General features: G+C 42.0%; 1 protein-coding gene across 6 annotated transcripts in view; it reads right to left on the bottom strand.

The window, feature by feature from the left end:
* Positions 1 to 19,972, bottom strand: part of LOC106613192 (E3 ubiquitin-protein ligase MARCHF8) — a 124,006-nt gene that overhangs the window by 103,765 nt on the left and 269 nt on the right. For 4 of the 6 annotated variants that reach the window (XM_014215216.2, XM_014215247.2, XM_014215240.2 and 1 more), the window contains exon 1: positions 19,873 to 19,972. This exon is cut by the window's right edge. The exons of 1 other annotated variant lie outside the window; for it this stretch is intronic. The gene's annotated coding sequence lies outside the window, so the exon portion shown is untranslated. Of the gene's footprint in view, positions 1 to 13,373; positions 13,436 to 19,872 lie in introns of all 6 variants that reach the window. One more of the 6 variants, XM_014215225.2, reaches the window with a different exon arrangement.

Genomic DNA, 19,972 nt, shown 5'->3' with positions numbered 1-19,972 from the left:
TCTCCCTCAGATCCCAAGGACATTATAGACTGTGAGGACAAGACACAGGGAGACTAACAAGGGGACCTGATACCATCACAGACAGATGAATTACACACCAGGGCTTTCCATTAAGGAATGGCTTTCCATTATGTAATGAGAGAGAAGGAGAGCAGGAGAGAGGGAGACAGAGAAAAATAGATGGGGGAGAGAGGGAGACAGAGAAAGAGAGATGGGGCAGAGTGAAGGAGGGTGGAGAGAGAGAGTGACAGTGAAAGAGAGACCTCCAACATGCAATTGCTTATGAGCTTATCTCCAGTGTGAGACAGTGAGTCCAGAGAAATGTCTGCACACACCACTGTTTCCCCTACAAACTAGTGCTACATGGACACTGACCCAGCCTTCACCATCCTACACACACTACTGCACTAACACAAACAAAGCCAGGCTTTATGCAGATACAGGGACAGGGTCATGTGTTTGTAGGCAGTACTGCCATTTTGTTTCACGTGGTGCTCTGTTTGGACCGCTGTAGACCCCAGCAGCATTATGACACACACACACACACACACACACACACACGTTGACCCTAGCCCTACTTCACATATCGCTTGCTTATTACTATATAACAATTTATAGTTGAACCGAATCTGCTAGAAAGATAATGTACTCATAGAATTTGAATTATCTGCAAAAGAACAGGCCTTAATCAATATACTGTAGCTAGTACTTCACCAATATAGCCAACTGAACAAGCAGAGGACTGAAGCCTTTACAGAAGTAAGCCTGGTTCTGGACTAATCTCTAGGCCTCTAGGTGGGGCCTAAAATTGAGATTGTACTAAATATTTCAACTCCATGTGGGTTACATTTACATTCTGGACAATCACTGTTACTGTATATGTCTGGCCCATCACTGTTTCAGTAACCGTCTGGCCAATCAATAACTTCCTGAAAAGGTTTGATCGGTCAGAAAGTGACCTTGTTGCCATGGTACCAGCTACAGAGGTCATTATGACTGGAGGCTTGTTTGGTTTTACAATAACATGCTGAAACACACAAAAGAGAGCGAGAGTGGGCTCTGATTGATATTACCACGCACACACACTGCTTGAGTCTAATGATTCATACACCATTCCCACTTGGCACAGACGTCACTTCGCCCCAGGTGGTGAAGGTAGGAAACCACACCTCCACCCTGCTGATCCTCAACACTGAGGCCCCACAAGGGTGCGTGCTCAGTCCCCTCCTGTACTCTCTGTTCACCCATGACTGCGTGGCCATGCACGTCTCCAACTCAATCATCAAGTTTGCAGACGACACAACAGTAGTAGGCTTGATTACCAACAATGATGAGACAGCCTACAGGGAGGAGGTGAGGGCACTCGGAGTGTGGTGTCAGGAAAACAAACTCTCACTCAACGTCAACAAAACAAAGGAGATGATCGTGGACTTCAGGAAACAGCAGAGGGAGCACCCCCCTATCCACATCGACGGGACCACAGTGGAGAAGGTGGAAAGCTTCAAGTTCCTCGCCGTACACATCACTGACAAACTGAAATGGTCAACTCAGACAGACAGTGTGGTGAAGAAGGCGCAACACCTAAAATCCTCACAAACTTTCGAGAGCATCCTGTCGGGCTGTATCACCGCTTGATACGGCCAATGTACCGCCCGCAACTGCATGGCTCTCCAAAGGGGAGTGCGGTCTGCCCAACGCATCACCGGTCTGCCATCACCGGTCTGCCCCCAAACTACCTGCCCTCCAGGACACCTACAGCACCCAATGTCACAGGAAGGCCAAAAAGATAATCAAGGACAACAACCACCCGAGCCACTGCCTGTTCACCCCACTATCATCCAGAAGGCGAGGTCAGTACAGGTGAATCAAAGCTGAGACAGAGAGACAGAAAAATAGCTTCTATCTCAAGGCCATCAGACTGTTAAACAGTCATCACTAGCACATAAAGGCTGCTGTCTATATACATAGAGTTAAAATCACTGGCCACTTTAATAAATAGAACACTAGTCACTATAATAATTTACCCATCTCATATGTATATACTGTATCATATACTTTTCTACTGTATCTTATTCTATGCTGCTCTGACATTGATCGTCCATATATTTGTATTTTCTTAATTCCATTCCTTTACAAAATTTGTTTGTATTGGGTATATGTTGTGTAATTGTTAGATATTACTTGTTAGATATTACTGCACTGTCGGAGCTAGAAGCGCAAGGAGTTAGCTACACCCGCAATAACATCTGCTAAACACATGTATATCTTTATTTAACTAGGCAAGTCAGTTAAGAACAAATTCTTATTACAATAAAGACCTAGGAACAGTGGGTTAACTGCCTTGTTCAGGGGCAAAATGACAGATTTTTACCATGTCAGCTCAGGAATTCGATCTAGCAACCTTCCGGTTACTGGCCCAATGCTCTAACCACTAGGCTACCTGCCGCCCCAAAATATGTATGTGTATATGACCAATAAAATGTTATTTTATTTAGTTTACATTTGGTTGAGTTGTCACCATGTCATTGAATTTAGGTTAAAGGTTTGGTGAAAAAAAACTATTTCCTTACGTTGAGGACTTTTTCCAAATTCAATCAGTTTTCCACATTGATTCAGTCAGTTTTTGCACAGTGGGTTGTTTCTTGCTGCGAGTTTTTAATAAGTGATTGACAAGTTTGCCGCCATTGGACTCTGGAGCCGTGGAAACGTGTTCTCTGGAGTGATGAATCATGCTTCACCATCTGGCAGTCCGACAGACGAATCTGGGTTTGGCAGATGCCAGTAGAACGCTACCTGCCCCAATGCATAGTGCCAACTGTAAAGTTTAGTGGAGGAGGAATAATGGTCTGGGGCTGTTTTTCATGGACCGAGCTAGGCCCCTTAGTTCCAGTGAAGGGAAATCTTAACGCTACAGCATACAATGACATTCAAGACGATTCTATGCTTCCAACTTTGTGACGAAGGTTTGGGGAAGGCCCTTTCCTGTTTCAGCATGACAATGTGCACAAAGCGAGGTCCATACAGAAATGGTTTGTCGAGATCGGTGTGGAAGAACTTGACTGGCCTACACAGAGCCCTGACCTCAACCCTGTTTAACGCTTTTGGTATGAATTGGAATGCCCACTGTGAGGCCAGGCCTAATCGGCCAACATCAGTGCCCGACCTCACTAATGCTCTCGTGGCTGAATGTAAGCAAGTCTCCGCAGCAATGTTCCAACATCTAGTGGAAAGCCCTCCCAGAAGAGTGGAGGCTGTTATAGCAGCAAAGAGGGGACCAACTCCATATTAATGCCCATGATTTTGTAATGAGCAAGTGTCCACATACACTATATGACCAAAAGTATCTAAATCAGGCCCAAAGATATCCTGCACCCCCTGTCAAAAAATATTTCTGCCGTCTCGGACTGTAGCCTACAGCGCATTTTCTATATTAGCGGGTTAGGACCTGGTGCAGGCCTCAGATTTTCTCTTTTTCACATATAGGTTGGGCGGTTGTGGGTGAGTTATTAGCAACTGCAGGCGGGTGCGGGTGGAAAAATAGCTAACCGCACCACTAACCCATTGATTCTTAAAGAATATAACTTAGAAATGCCTCATGAGTTCGTTCAACTGTCGGACCCCATCAGAACCCAAAATATAAGCTTGTTTTACTCCAATGTTGTAAACAATGTATATAAACATTTTATAGCCTCAAAACTCTCTCTCCCTCCTCATATCCACAACAACAGAATCAATTAATAAAGAGTGTGTTCTCACTAATCGTTAGCTCACTGAAGTCAACAAACCTTACAGATACATTTTTATAATATCATAATAGACACAGGTATGTATTGATGTACAGTAATAACATAATCACACATCTTTCATTATAAGTTTCCAATGATACCACCGACTGGTATTGAACATGTGTGTCAGCCTGTAAACCTTAGTGATGGTCAAACACAAGCTGGCAGGCTTCTGTGTGAAGGGACACACAGTTCAGCCCTGAATATCTTCAGATAACAAACTTTCATTAAAAGGCAATACAGGCTGGTTGTTACAATTACTGTTCATACTGAATACCACCTCTGTTTACACTCTTCATAAAGTCCCGTTGTGTGTGCGTGCGTGTCATGCTTTCTGAACATCCCACATCTACTGTCTATGTCTGGGAAAAATGGAACAAAAATTCTAACTGATTATTCTGCTGAGGTGAAATTTTGTTAGGAAACCATTGATAAACTGATTAGAAACATTGACGCAACCTTTCCATCTGTGAGATGTAAAGCTGGCCTCGGTGTATACAACCAACCCAGTTCTTTCTCTGCTGCAGGCCTTTGTACTTTCATTATAATAGGAATGTTTCTCCGTAGAGGCCTGTAAAAATGGACCCTGTATAAAGCTCTGGTAGTTCCAGTCAACAGTGATTTCATTGCAGCCATGAGCAAGGTCTTGAATAAATCTTTCCTTTATGGATTTAAATTCAAAGATAGTGCTATGCTGTTTATCAAGTCTCCAGATCTGTTGTGAAAAATCTATTTCAAATGTATTTTAATGAGCCAACCTGGATAAAAGGTAGTTAAATCAAATGTACACCTATATGATACATAAATTAAGCATCCACCCATGAAATTATCTTTCAAAACACAAGTGCTGTATAAATCTACACATCCATGACGAATGAAAAGGCCTCCTGTGTAAAGCGGGAACTGCAACTTCAGGGCGACAAAACAGGCAGCCTGAGCCCTTGAAGGACCACAATGACATCATCGACCAGAGAATGGTAAGGTACAGTACATCATCAGAAAGAGATAATGTATTATTACTCCCAATCCATTCCAGCTGAGCCAGCACTTCTGCCAAGGTGATATATGGGGCTGTCAACTGTTTCCAGTTTCATTGCGTACCAATACCATTCATCTCAGCCACCATGTGTGTTAAGTGTTCTGGCACAAAATGTCAGCTGTGGAATGGGATGAGATATCCCCATATAGGCCTAATGTGAAGTGCTTTGAGGCTTTGTCAAAAGCGCTATATAAAAATGCAACCAACTACCTAGTGCCATCAGCCACCGCCTAGCTCCTATCTCTGTTGTGTGCTTCAGAGGGGCTTTGCAAACAGCCTACATTCCAACCACCACAGAGTTCTTTACACTGCAGGCACTCTAGGGAGGCTGGGACAGCAAGGTCTGACATCCTCCACAGAGAGAGAAGCTATTCCAGAGGATCAATATTAATTCTCCCTATGGAGGCTGATAGACAGACATAGTGGAGCACAGAGCACAGCAGGGATAGATTGAGTTACTGTAGAGAACAGTAGACAGGCAGACATAGTGGAGCTCAGAGCAGGGCATGGTTAGATTGAGTTAGAAGACAGAAGGTAAACCAGGACAACACTTATACCGGACTGTATTACATCCATTGCATTACAGGCCTGAGTCATTCCACCTCAAAAAGCACAATAAAGAAATAGTTTCTGTTGTTAGAAACACTTAAGATTAGCATTCCTGAAACATTACATTGTTGAAATATAATTTGATCTCTGAGAAATTAAGTTAAGCTGAATGAGTAAGACAAAGGGAATCCAACAGAATTATCAATAGCCACCCAAAGACCCCTCCACGCAAATTCCACCCTCAACAACCAGTTTACAGTATTAGTTCTCTATGTTTAACAAGTAGTATGGAGCTGCTGCTTGGAGTATTGATTCTTCATCCTTTGTAATGTATTCCCTGTGAATCTGATGTTTTTTCCCCATTCAGAAAAATCTACCATTGAAGTCGCTTGCATTATTTACCGTAAATTAGTGTGAACGTACCATGTGTTGCCCACTAGATGCCGCTCTTCCTGCTACTGCCACCACACCCTTTTATCCATTTTGCTGGTCTCTTGTGTTTGTTACGTTTCAGAACATTTTCTTTGCAACTTTGGTAGAAAACCAATACCTTTTGCTCATGATGAAAACAATAGTCCCGTATTGATGTCACTTGTTAAATCCACTTCAATCAGTGTAAATGATGGGGAGGAGACAGGCTAAATAAGTATTTTTTTGCCTTGAGACAATTGAGACATGGATTGCGTATGTGTGCTATTCAGTGTGCCATTCAGAGGATGAATGGGCAAGACAAAATACACTGCTCAAAAAAATAAAGGGAACACTTAAACACACATCCTAGATCTGAATGAAATAAATAATCTTATTAAATACTTTCTTCTTTACATAGTTGAATGTGCTGACAACAAAATCACACAAAAAGAATCAATGGAAATCCAATTTATCAACCCATGGAGGTCTGGATTTGGAGTCACACTCAAAATTAAAGTGGAAAACCACACTACAAGCTGATCCAACTTTGATGTAATGTCCTTAAAACAAGTCAAAATGAGGCTCAGTAGTGTGTGTGGCCTCCACGTGCCTGTATGACCTCCCTACAACGCCTGGGCATGCTCCTGATGAGGTGGCGGATGGTCTACTGAGGGATCTCCTCCCAGACCTGGACTAAAGCATCCGCCAACTCCTGGACAGTCTGTGGTGCAACGTGGCGTTGGTGGATGGAGCAAGACATGATGTCCCAGATGTGCTCAATTGGATTCAGGTCTGGGGAACGGGCGGGCCAGTCCATAGCATCAATGCCTTCCTCTTGCAGGAGGAACCCAGGGCCAACCGCACCAGCATATGGTCTCACAAGGGGTCTGAGGATCTCATCTCGGTACCTAATGGCAGTCAGGCTACCTCTGGCGAGCACATGGAGGGCTGTGCGGCCCCCCCAAAGAAATGCCACCCCACACCATGACTGACCCACCGCCAAACCGGTCATGCTGGAGGATGTTGCAGGCAGCAGAACGTTCTCCACGGCGTCTCCAGACTCTGTCACGTCTGTCACGTGCTCAGTGTGAACCTGCTTTCATCTGTGAAGAGCACAGGGCGCCAGTGGCGAATTTGCCAATCTTGGTGTTCTCTGGCAAATGCCAAACGTCCTGCACGGTGTTGGGCTGTAAGCACAACCCCCACCTGTGGACGTCGGGCCCTCATACCACCCTCATGGAGTGTTTCTGACCGTTTGAGCAGACACATGCACATTTGTGGCCTGCTGGAGGTCATTTTGCAGGGCTCTGGCAGTGCTTCTCCTGCTCCTCCTTGCACAAAGGCGGAGGTAGCGGTCCTGCTGCTGGGTTGTTGCCCTCCTACGGCCTCCTCCACGTCTCCTGATGTACTGGCCTGTCTCCTGGTAGCACCTCCATGCTCTGGACACTACGCTGACAGACACAGCAAACCTTCTTGCCACAGCTCGCATTGATGTGCCATCCTGGATGAGCTGCACTACCTGAGCCACTTGTGTGGGTTGTAGACTCCGTCTCATGCTACCACTAGAGTGAAAGCACCGCCAGCATTCAAAAGTGACCAAAACATCAGCCAGGAAGCATAGGAACTGAGAAGTGGTCTGTGGTCCCCACCTGCAGAACCACTCCTTTATTGGGGGTGTCTTGCTAATTGCCTATAATTTCCACCTGTTGTCTATTCCATTTGCACAACAGCATGTGACATTTATTGTCAATCAGTGTTCCTTCCTAAGTGGACAGTTTGATTTCACAGAAGTGTGATTGACTTGGAGTTACATTGTGTTGTTTAAGTGTTCCCTTTATTTTTTTGAGCAGTGTACATTTTGATTTGTTTAACACTTTTTTGGTTACAAGACGATTCCATATGTGTTATTTCCTAGTTTTGATGTCTTCACTATTATTCTACAATGTAGAAAATAGTAAACAAAGAAAAACCCTTGAATGTGTAGGTGTTCTAAAACTTTTGACCAGTAGTGTAAGCCTAGACGATATCCCAAAAACTAGCAATACACTGAATTCATACATTCTCAGTCATTTTAAATTGTTAACACAATACAACACATTTTTTAAATCTGAGAGGTAAACTCAATAAAGTATTTAATAATTTGGCTGTGTATTTCGGATGGAATCAAGGCATTACAATGTACCAGAGGCCACCAACATTGAGCTTGTTTGGCAATAAATAAATTCTTAACACGGCGGGCACGGTTCTATTTGGCTGGCTACTCTATGTGCTTAAGGAAAACACTGACCAGATTCACAGGGAATGTATTAAAAAGGCTGAAGTAGCAATACTCCAAACAGCAGCGCAATACTACCTGTCAAACATACAGAACTGATACTGTATACTGGTTGTTGGGGTGGGATTGGCATGGGGTGTGGGGGGTCCGTGTGTGGCTTTTGACCATTATATTGGATTACCCATTGTTAGGAAGAATTATGGTCCAAATCAGATGTTAAGTACTATATATATATATTGAAGATTTTATTTTTATCCTATAAATTAAAAATGGCCAATTTGGGTGCAAACAATTAGCTTAATTTCTCAGATATCAAATTATATTTCAACAAAATAATGTTTCAGGAATTATAATTTTGTTGGTTTATAACTAGAGAAATTATTTCAGAACAATCTGAGATGGTGGGTGACTTGGCTTGATGAAATGACATTCACACCTATCAGAAACAAAGAAGAGAGAGCGAGAGGGAGAGTATTTGTGTGCGTGTGTATTTCTGTCGGCTAGCTTTGCTTCCTCACCGTCATACTGAAAGCTACGTAAGTTTTGACTCATCTGATGAAATACTATCACATTCTTTTCACATTTACAAAATTGCTGTAACAATGTAACAATACTTGGAAAGAGCAGATATGTTTAAAAGAGAATACTTAATTTCCCGGGCTAGAAAAAGACTGACAGAGAGACAGAGAAAGAGAGACAGAGTAAGAGCGAGAAAGAGCATGAGAGAGACTGATCATATGTGATTACGACTCATCGTTGTTTCATCTTCCGAAGGCTTTGTTTATATATCTCTGTTTGTCCAACAACACAATTGTTCTTTCTTTGAATGTACACTACCGTTCAAAAGTTTCTAGTGTATATGAGATGGATGCTGTTTTAGAGATAAATCCACATAGTAAATGCTGCCACCTCAGTCTGATCATAGTGCAGTGACATCATGATTAGCATCACAGTGAAGACACAGGTTCATCCCAATATTCTCTCCTTCATCCTGAAGTGTGCACTCGTCCACTACTCCCCACAAATTGAAACACATTGACATGCATATTATCAATGCTGGCTCTCCATGTATACAGTTGAAGTCGGAAGTTTACATACACTTAGGTTGGAGACATTAAAACTCGTTTTTCAACCACTCCACAAATTTCTTGTTAACAAACTATCATTTTGGCAAGTCGGTTAGGACATCTACTTTGTGCATGACACAAGTAATTTTTCCAACAATTGTTTACAGACAGATTATTTCACTTATAATTCACTGTATCACAATTCCAGTGGGTCAGAAGTTTACATACACTAAGTTGACTGTGCCTTTAAACAGCTTCGAAAATTCCAGAATATGATTTCATGGCTTTAGAAGCTTCTGATAGGCTAATTGTCATCATTTCAGTCAATTGGAGGTGTACCTGTGGATGTATTTCAAGGCCTACCTTCAAACTCAGTGCCTCTTTGCTTGACATCATGGGGAAATCAAAATAAATCAGCCAAAAATAATTGTAGTCCTCCACAAGTCTGGTTCATCCTTGGGAGCAATTTCCAAATGCCTGAAGGTACCACGTTCATCTGTACAAACAATAGTACGCAAGTATAAACACCATGGGACCACGCAGCCGTCATACCGCTCAGAAGGAGCCGCGTTCTGTCTCCTAGCGATGAACGTACTTTGGTGCGAAAAGTGCAAATCAATCCCACAACAACAGCAAAGGACCTTGTGAAGATGCTGGAGGAAATGGGTACAAAAGTATCTATATCCACAGTAAAATGAGTCCTATATCGACATAACCTGAAAGGCCGCTCAGCAAGGAAGAAGCCACTGCTCCAAAACCGCCATAAAAAAGCCAGACTACGGTTTGCAACTGCACATGGGGACAAAGATCGTACTTTTTGGAGAAATGTCCTCTGGTCTGATGAAACAAAAATAGAACTGTTTGGCCATAATGACCATGGTTATGTTTGGAGGAAAAAGGGGGAGGCTTGCAAGCTGAAGAACACCATCCCAACCGTGAAGCACAGGGATGGCAGCATCATGTTGTGGGGGTGCTTTGCTGCAGGAGGGTCTGGTGCACTTCACAAAATAGATAACATCATGAGGCGGGAAAATTATGTGGATATATTGAAGCAACATCTCAAGACATCAGTCAGGAAGTTACAGCTTGGTCGCAAATGGGTCTTCCAAATGGACAACGACCCCAAGCATACTTCCAAAGTTGTGGCAAAATGGCTTAAGGACAACAAAGTCAAGGTAGTGGAGTGGCTATCACAAAGCCCCGGCCTCAACCCTATAGAAAATCTCTGGGCAGAACTGAAAAAGCGTGTGCGAGCAAGGAGGGCTACAAACCTGACAGTTACACCAGCTCTGTCAGGAGGAATGGGCCAAAATTCAACCAACTTATTGTGGGAAATTTGTGGAAGGCTACCCGAAACGTTTGACCCATGTTAAACAATTTAAAGGCAATGCTGACAAATACTAATTGAGTGTATGTAAACTTCTGACCCACTAGGAATGTGATGAAAGAAATAAAAGCTGAAATAAAAATCATTCTCTCTACTATTATTCTGACATTTCACATTCTTAAAATAAATTTGTGATCCTAACTGACCTGAGACAGGGAATTTTTACTAGGATTAAATGTCAGAAATTGTGAAAAACTGAGTTTAAATGTATTTGGTTAAGGTGTATGTAAACTTCCGACTTCAACTGTATGTAAGGGCCAGACATGCTGTTCTGTTCTGGGCCAATTGCAATTTTCCTATGTCCTCCTTTGTAGCACTTGGCCATATGACTGGACAATAGCCCAGGTGTGACAAACCTAGGGCCTGTAGGACTTGTTTTGTTGATAGCGATGTCAAGAAAGCAGAGCAGCGCTTTATTACAGACAGACCACTCCCCATCTCAGCTAATGTTTGTTGTATCAATATGTTTTGACCATGACAGTTTACAATCCAGGATTACACCAAGCAGTTTAGTCTACTCAACTTGCTCATTTTCCACATTATTCATTACAATATTTAGTTCAGTGTTTAGGTTTTAGTGAATGATTTGTCCCAAATACAATGCTTTAAGTTTTTCAAATATTTATGACCAGCTTATTTATTGCCACCCAAGAAATAAGCTGGTGTGTTTTGGTGTATGTGTGTGTTTCTAAATCAATTTTCTTACTACATCATGTTCTTGAACAATCAAAAAGGACTGGGTACAATAACCAACATAGTAGGAATTTGCCCTCGACTACACACCTTTGTGTCTGCCGGCCTTTGAAGGGATTCTATGAAATAAGACAAGCACGCATGTCCCCACATAAACCACCTTATTACCTCAGTTATAAAGAATGAATGACTTCAGCAGAGCCTTAGAAAAGCCACTGGACGTTGTATAATGTACAATATCCTCCCCTGGCCATGAAATTGTCTTCTATAGACACAAACTCCATCAGTGACTTTGAAACCCCGCTGGACTGTTTTATAAACAATCCTCTCCTGAACATGAGTTCTCATAGGAGGAAACTCTGTTAGACACAAATTAATGTTAAAGATGATGATGATGAGGAGGAGGACCTGAGTGAGGATGGGCAAGTATTTAGTTTGTATGTGTAGTGATGCCTTATTCCTGAAATATATTTTTTTAACAGTTTGAAGTTAATTAAACATTTCTCTCCTGGACTTAGTAAAATTAATTTGGTTTAAAAACATATTTATATTTAAGTTAACACAATAGGGAATGAGTGATAATGTACAAATCAATCTTCTGCTACTCCAAACTCACTTTTAACTACGAGGACTTTAAGAATCACCACCACATTGTGTCACACCATGAAAAGAAATGAAGATGAATAGTTAATTGGAGGATAGCGCCTAAAAGCTTTCAGACGTTCCGATCCCATTCTCTCTACAAATTACTCTAAGAGAACAAATTAGTTGATTTGCTAGCAGACAATAGAACAGCTTACTCGCTTGGCTCTCTCTTCTCTGTCGGTTTTTCCCCACGTTCATTGACAGATTTGAAACGCCTCGCTCCAGATTTAGCTTCTTAATTGGGAAGTTTAAATATAATTTCTCCCTCTTTGTGTCTTCTCAGGTCTCTCTCTCTCTTAGGTTTGTAAGCTTTAGCAAAGATAGTTACCAAGATGTATAGAATCGGTCTACCCATTGGAAACACCTCTTTGATCACACAAGTGTCATGGCAGCTGGACTCTCTCCTATTGACATGAATACAACCAAATACAATACAACTCTACTGGCTTGTTGGCCAGTACTCCAGGCATAAGCGGTCCCTTAGGGCCCCCGGCCGCTAGGGGCCCCTTACCCCTCCAAAAAATAACTCAGTCACGGACTCAACTTACTGTGGAGAGTTAGAAGAGTAGAATACACAAAGTGCAATTTTGAAATTTGATTGCTCATCAGCAGTTTTTCCTCTTGTTATGTCAGTCACTGACAGTCCCTCAATTAGCCATGTCAGCTAACAATTTTTAGATTGGTAAGTTAGTCTAGCCAGCTATCATGGCCGAATACCGACCAGGCACAGAGGGCATGTGCCCAGGGGCCCTGACCTCTAGGGGGCCCACATTTATTTTGTTAGTCACTCTCACTCAGATATCATTAACATGGCATAAGTCTAGTCAAAATGTGTAGAATTGCAGGAAATTAGCTTTAAAACTACGAAAAAAATCTCTACCCGATGGCAAAATGAGAAGAATGGACTGAAATGCGTTATAAAATTGCTAAACTTCTCTCCACCCCATGGCAAAATGTGTGCAGAAATCTTGCTTTAGAACTGCAACATGTTCTCTACTCCCCATGGCAAAACACGTAGAATTGCCGGAAATAAACAAAATAAATCCAAATGTTTCTCTCCGCCATCAAGAAGGGGGCCACTAAAATGTCTTGCCCGTGAGGTGTGGGGGTCCCCCAACCAAATCTCGCTGAGGGCCCCCAAAAGTAGCCCTGCATAGCTTTCAAACACAAGCATGCAAACACACCCATCTAAAATAGGAGGAGTCTGAGAGGAAAGTGGTATATTGAGGTTGATGAGTATATTGAGGTTATTGAGGTTGATGAGGTTGATGAAGTCCAAAGCACAGCAGTAAATTAATTGGTGACAGGGAAATGGCAGCAAATGAAGTAAAACGGATCCAACCGCCCATCATGATGAAGTGATGATGAAATAAAGAGGAAAGAAAAACATGAGTCCACAGCTGCTGTGGTGATTTAAGGACACACACAGAAAGGGCGAGAGAGCGAGAGACAGAGAGAGAGATGCACAGCATAATGATAACAGACTATGCACAAACCTTGGTAAGGATACAATTCAACAAACCTTGCTTTTGTAGGCTTGGCTATCGTGCAGCAGCAGCACAGAATAGAGGTGTCTCGCGCAGTCTGTGAACATTTGGTTACGACAATTAAAATATGAAAATAAAATGTAAATTCTCATCGGTCACCGACCTATGTTTTATCTAATTATTATTAATGCACACCAATATGTATGGAATCACAATCACGCCACAAATATTTTCTTTTTTGACGATACACATCTCAACAGTTTTAAATAATAAGTAACAATTTAAATAATATCAATAACAAAACATGTAAGTAAGTCCTATTTTTGAAATAGTATATCATACATATAGGTTATGTTTCCTCATTTGTTGCATTATGTGGAAATGTCCATCTATCCACATTGAAGAGACTAGCACAGCAGATCTGCCAGCAAATGTGTGGCGAGCTGGCATATCCCCCAGCACTTTTTATTTGGTTTGATAAAAAATATTGGCACAAAAGCTTTGAAAAAACATTGGAAAAGAGGGACAAAGTACAGTTGCTTAGACTGATTTGCCTCATGATTTAAAATGTATGGGAAACAAAAACCATTGATTTCCAAGTTTAAAAAACCATACAACTCTATGCACAAGGACCACGCGTCCACGTTTTCAAAAAAACTCTTAAATATCTGCTCCGAATTAAGATTCAACGATGTCTGCAGAAATCATTTTGTATCATCTATGACTTGACACACTGACTTTAAAAATATATATTTTTGGTGATTGAACTACAGTAAGTGAAGTGGATTTACACCTTGTTCCAGAATTGCGGTAACATAATTTCATCATAGGTCCCTGATCTGTACTACACAGAAATGGGGTGGGTATAATTTGTGGAATGTTCCAACAGGAATCTGTTCCAAAAATGTCATAAATTACAAGGTTATCAACAAACAACGCATACAAAGTTGTATAGCGGCAGAATAAGATACCAGGTTGGGAGTGGGCTATTTAATTAAAGTTTTTCACTCACCACATTTATTCCGGAAAATGTCGGTCCTCACTCTGGTAGTCTATGGACAAACATTAAGAATAACCTACGTGGTGAGTTGATGCCTATTCGTCAAATTGTTGAATTGATCATGCTACTTTGCATGCGTTATTTGTTGGCAACCTTGTACTTTACGTTTTTGAAACAGATTCCTTTTGGAACGTTCCACAAATTATACCCACCCCAGAAATGCATAATTATGGATATGAATGCAATTCTCTTCATGCTGATGTATCCTGAATAGGTACACAAAAGGTATAAATATGCAATATCCTCCTTTGCATATTTGAGTATTATTCTACACACTGGCTATTATTTTAATAGCTCTGCCATTAAACAAGACCAAACCAATCATAGACGTCTATGTTTCACAATTTTGGACATCAAAGTAGTCAAAAGTAGTCAAAGTAGTAGAGCTTAGTAGAGTACCATAGACCACAGAACAGTAGAGTATAGTACAGTATAATACAATATTATATAGTGAACTCAACTCTAGTGTGCTCAACTGGGTACTGTACTCTACTGTCCTTTACTGTACTATACACTGTCCTTTACTGTACTATACACTGTCCTTTTACTGTACTATACACTGTACCTTTACTGTACTATACACTGTCCTTTACTGTACTATACACTGTCCACTGTCCTTTACTGTACTATACACTGTACCTTTACTGTACTATACACTGTCCTTTACTGTACTATACACTGTCCTTTACTGTACTATACACTGTTCTTTACTGTACTGTGCTGTTCAAACTTGTGAACCCAACTGTGGTGAGTGACGAATATGACCTCTTTGATCCCAATTCTATTGCAGTTACAGATTTTTTTTGTCTCTGAAATTACCGTTTTGACAACGGAATTTCCAGTTTTAAATCACTTAATAATTCAAAAACAAAATTGATATCAATAAAAGCACTAACTAATTGATAGGACTACCTTGTTACTTCTGTGAACTTTCATCAGCCTCCCTCATGTATATCTTAAAGATATATGGGTTTTTGGTAATGGAATTTCAAGTCACAAGTCAATGTTTCTTAAATACAGAAGGCAGAGAAATGTCTCCAAAACTAAATATAAGTGTTGATATTAGTTGGCAGGTGTCTTTAGTTCAACATTATTGTGTTATTTTCTATTTCTAATACCTATAAGAATTTATCTAAATCCCCCTTTCCATCTGTTAGAGCAGAAATCAAAGACTTTGCTTATTCCCAATTTTTCAGATAGAACATTTTTGAAAAATGTATTGCAACAAAAGAAATCTAGACTCAGCTTTCATTTGACACCCAATTTGATATGCTCCAATTAACTTCACATGTTGGTGCTCATGGGTCCTTTTACATGGAAATGACCCTAGGCCTTTTCAATCCAAAGTGATTGACTGAAATGAATCAATCAACACAATAGTGATGACATACTGTGCCAGTTCCATTTTAATTACAGATGCAAAGGCCTACAGGATACAACTCTGCAAATAAAGCAAGCTCAGCCCTGTTAGTTCTATGGTCCAATCACAGTTGTTGTCTCTTTGTCCCCCCATCGCCCTGTCAGTTAAGTTTTAAAATATAATTATCAAATCAAATTTTAGTCGTCACATGCGCCAAATACAACAGTGAAATGCTTACTTACGAGCCTCTAACCAACAATGCAGCTTAAAAAAACAAAAGAATAAGAAATAAAAGTAACAAGTAATTAAAGAGCAGCAGTAAAATAACAATAGCGAGACTATATACAGAGAGGTACCGGTACAGAGTCAATGTGCGGGGGCACCGGTTATTTGAGGTAATATGTACATGTAGGTAGAGTTATTAAAGTGACTATGCATAGATGATAACAACAGAGAGTAGCAGCGGTGTAAAAGGGGGGGGGCAATGCAAATAGTCTGGGTAGCCATTTGATTAGGCGTTCAGGAGTCTTATGCTTGGGGGTAGAAGCTGTTTAGAAGCCTCTTGGACCTAGACTTGGTGCTCTGGTACCGCTTGCCGTGTGGTAGCAAAGAGAATAGTCTATGACCAGGGTGGCTGGAGTCTTTCACAATTTTTAGGGCCTTCCTCTGACACCGCCTGGTATAGAGGTCCTGGATGGCAGGAAGCTTGGCTCCCTACCCTCTGTAGTGCCTTGCGGTCGGAGGCCGAGCAGTTGCCATACCAGGCAGTGATACAACCAGTCAGGATGCTCTCGACGGTGCACCTATAGAACCTTTTGAGGATCTGAGGACCCATGCCGAATCTTTTCAGTCTCCTGAGGGGGAATAGGTTTTGTCGTGCCCTCTTCACAACTGTCTTGGTGTGCTTGGACCATGTTAGTTTGTTGGTGATGTGGACACCAAGGAACTTGAAGCTCTCAACCTGCTCCACTGCAGCCCCGTCGATGAAAATGGGGGAGTGCCCGGTCCTTTTTTCCTGGAGTCCACAATCATCTCCTCTGTCTTGATCACGTTGAGGGAGAGGATGTTGTCCTGGCACCACACGGCCAGGTCTCTGACCTCCTCCCTAAAGGCTGTCTCGTCGTTGTCGTAATCAGGCCTACCACTGTTGTGTCATCGACAAACTTAATGATGGTGTTGGAGTCGTACCTGGCCATGCAGTCATGAGTGAACAGGGAGTACAAGAGGGGACTGAGCACCCACCCCTGAAGGGCCCCTGTGTTGAGGATCAGCGTGGCAGATGTGTTGTTACCTATCCTTATCACCTGAGGGCGGCCCATCAGGAAGTTCAGGATCCAGTTGCAGAGGGAGGTGTTTAGTCCCAGGATCCTTAGCTTATTGATGAGCTTTGAGGGCACTATGGTGTTGAACGCTGAGCTGTAGTCAATGAATAGCATTCTCACATTGGTGTTCCTTTTGTCCAGGTGGGAAAGGGCAGTGTGGAGTGCAATAGAGATTGCATCATCTGTGGATGTGTTGGGGCGGTATGCAAATTGGAGTGGGTCTAGGGTTTCTGGGATAATGGTGTTGATGTGAGCCATGACCAGCCTTTCGAAGCACTTCATGGCTACAGTCGTGAGTGCTACGGGTCGGTATTCGTTTAGGCAGGTTACCTTAGTGTTCTTGGGCACAGACACTATGGTGGTCTACTTAAAACATGTTACTATTACAGACTCAGACAGGGAGAAGTTGAAAATGTCAGTGAAGACACTTGCCAATTGGTCAGCGCATGCTTGGAGTACACGTCCTGGTAATCCATCTGGCCCTGCGGCCTTGTGAGCATTGACCTGTTTAAAGGTCTTACATCGGCTACGGAGAGCGTGATCACACAGTCTTCCAGAACAGCTGGTGCTCTCATGCATGTTTCAGTGTTGCTTGCCTCAAAGCGAGCATAGAAGTAGTTTAGCTTGTCTGGTAAGCTCGTGTCACTGGGCAGCTCTCGGCTGTGCTTCCCTTTGTAGTCTGTAATGGTTTGCAAGCCCTGCCACATCCGACGAGCGCCAGAGCCAGTGTAGTACGATTCGATCTTAGTCCTGTATTGACGCTTTGTCTGTTTGATGGTTCGTCAGAGGGCATAGCGGGATTTCTTATAAGCTTCCGGGTTAGAGTCCCGCTCCTTGAAAGCGGCAGCTCTAGTCTTTAGCTCAGTGCAGATGTTGCCTGTAATCCATGGCTTCTGGTTGGGGTATGTACGTACGGTCACTGTGGGGACGACGTCATCGATGCACTTATTGATGAAGCCAATGACTGATGTGGTGTACTTCTCAAAGGCATCGGAGGAATACCGGAACGTATTCCAGTCTGTGCTAGCAAAACAGTCTTGTAGCTTAGCATCTGCTTCATCTGACCACTTTTTTTATTGATTGAGTCACTGGGACTTCCTGCTTTAATTTTTGCTTGTAAAGCAGGAATCAGGAGGAAAGAATTATGGTCAGATTTGCCAAATGGAGGGCGAGGGAGAGCTTTGTATGCATTTCTGTGTGTGGAGTAAAGGTGGTCCAGAGTTTTTAATCCTCTGGTTGCACATTTAACATGCTGATAGAAATTTGGTAAAAAAGATTTAAGTTTCCCTACATTAAAGTCCCGGCTACTAGGAGCGCCGCCTCTGGTTGAGTGTTTTCTTGTTTGCTTATGGCGAAATACAGCTCATTCAATGCTGTCTTAGTGCCAGCCTCTGACTGTGGTGGTATGTAAACAGCTACGAAAAATACAGATGAAAACTCTAGGTAGGTAGTGTGGTCTACAATTTATCATGAGATACTCTACCTCAGGTGAGCAATAGCTTGAAACTTCCTTAGATATCGTGCACCAGCAGTTATTTACAAAAATACATAGTCCGCCACCCCTTGTCTTACCAGACGCCGCTGTTCTATCCTGCCGGTGCAACGTATAACCAGCCATCTGTATGTTGATAATGCCGTCATTCAGCCACGTCTCCGTGAAGCATAAGATATTACAGTTTTGAATGTCCAGTTGGTAGTTTAATCTTCCACGTAAGTCATCTATTTTATTGTCCAAAGATTGCACGTTTGCTAGCAGAATGGAAGGAAGTGGGGGTTTATTCAATCGCCTATGAATTCTCAGAGGCAGCCCGCCCTTCCGTACCCTTTTTCTCCGCTTCCTCTTCACGCAAATCATGGAGATCAGTGCCTGTTCCCGAGAAAGCACTATATCGTTGGCGTCAGCATCAATAAAGGAATAAAAGGATCACAGTCCTGATGCCCAGAAGTTATTTTCGGTCATAAGAGATGGAAGCGGCAACATTATGTACAAAATAAGTACAAAAATAAGTTACAAACAATGCAAATAAATCAACAAAAAACACAATTGGTTGGGGGCACGTAAAACGTCTGCCTTCTTCTCCAGTGCCATCTTAACAAGTACAAGGTTGCTGTAGTTTGACAGGGTTTTAAGGGTTTCATCATCGCTAGGGCCAGGAGTTTTTCCAGTTTTTTAAAAACCATTTTACCTGCTTAGAAAAAAAATCTGGTCCCATCATAGCCCATATAAAACCGGTTTGTTTAACATCTGATTTATTATTGTCATACCATACAACTAGCATCCAGAGTTTTACCTGGTTAGCCTACTAGATCAGGACAAACTCTGGGCCCCAGGAAAACAATTTGTACCCCACCACATATCCTATTTGTACTGCATCTCAAAATATTTACTTACATCGACATTTTCTTATTGTTTGTTTTTGTGGCAGGAATAGGCTTCCATACAGTAAATATGTGATGGTACATTGAAGAACAGCGCAATATTATTTAGGATAGCCAATCCGAGAATATTCCATCTATTTATCTCACATAATCACAAATAAAGGACAATTAATGCCAACACTGGAAGAAGAATAGCCTAGTGGTGGCATTCTCAAAGAGCAGAGGAATGTGACAGAATTATTGTGCAAACAAAATAAAATCAATAACAGCAAACCTACTCGCCAACCGGACAAAACTGTATGAATACCTAGGCTATGTAGCCTTAGCTGACATGAAATATATTCAGAATAAAGCAGCTGATTCGCTATGGGTCCATATCACACATACTATAAGTAGGCTAATGTCACACCCACCTTATTTTTATGCTGTAGAAATACTGTCAGTTATGTATTTATGTAGGCTACAGTGATCGTGAAATGCAGATATTCACACAATCCGTATAGTCTCAGCTAT

This window comes from Salmo salar, chromosome ssa01 (assembly GCF_905237065.1).
Source record: "Salmo salar chromosome ssa01, Ssal_v3.1, whole genome shotgun sequence".
Lineage (NCBI taxonomy): Eukaryota > Metazoa > Chordata > Actinopteri > Salmoniformes > Salmonidae > Salmo > Salmo salar.
Note: the sequence above shows the minus strand (reverse complement) of the source record. Positions and strands in the feature narration are given on the sequence as shown.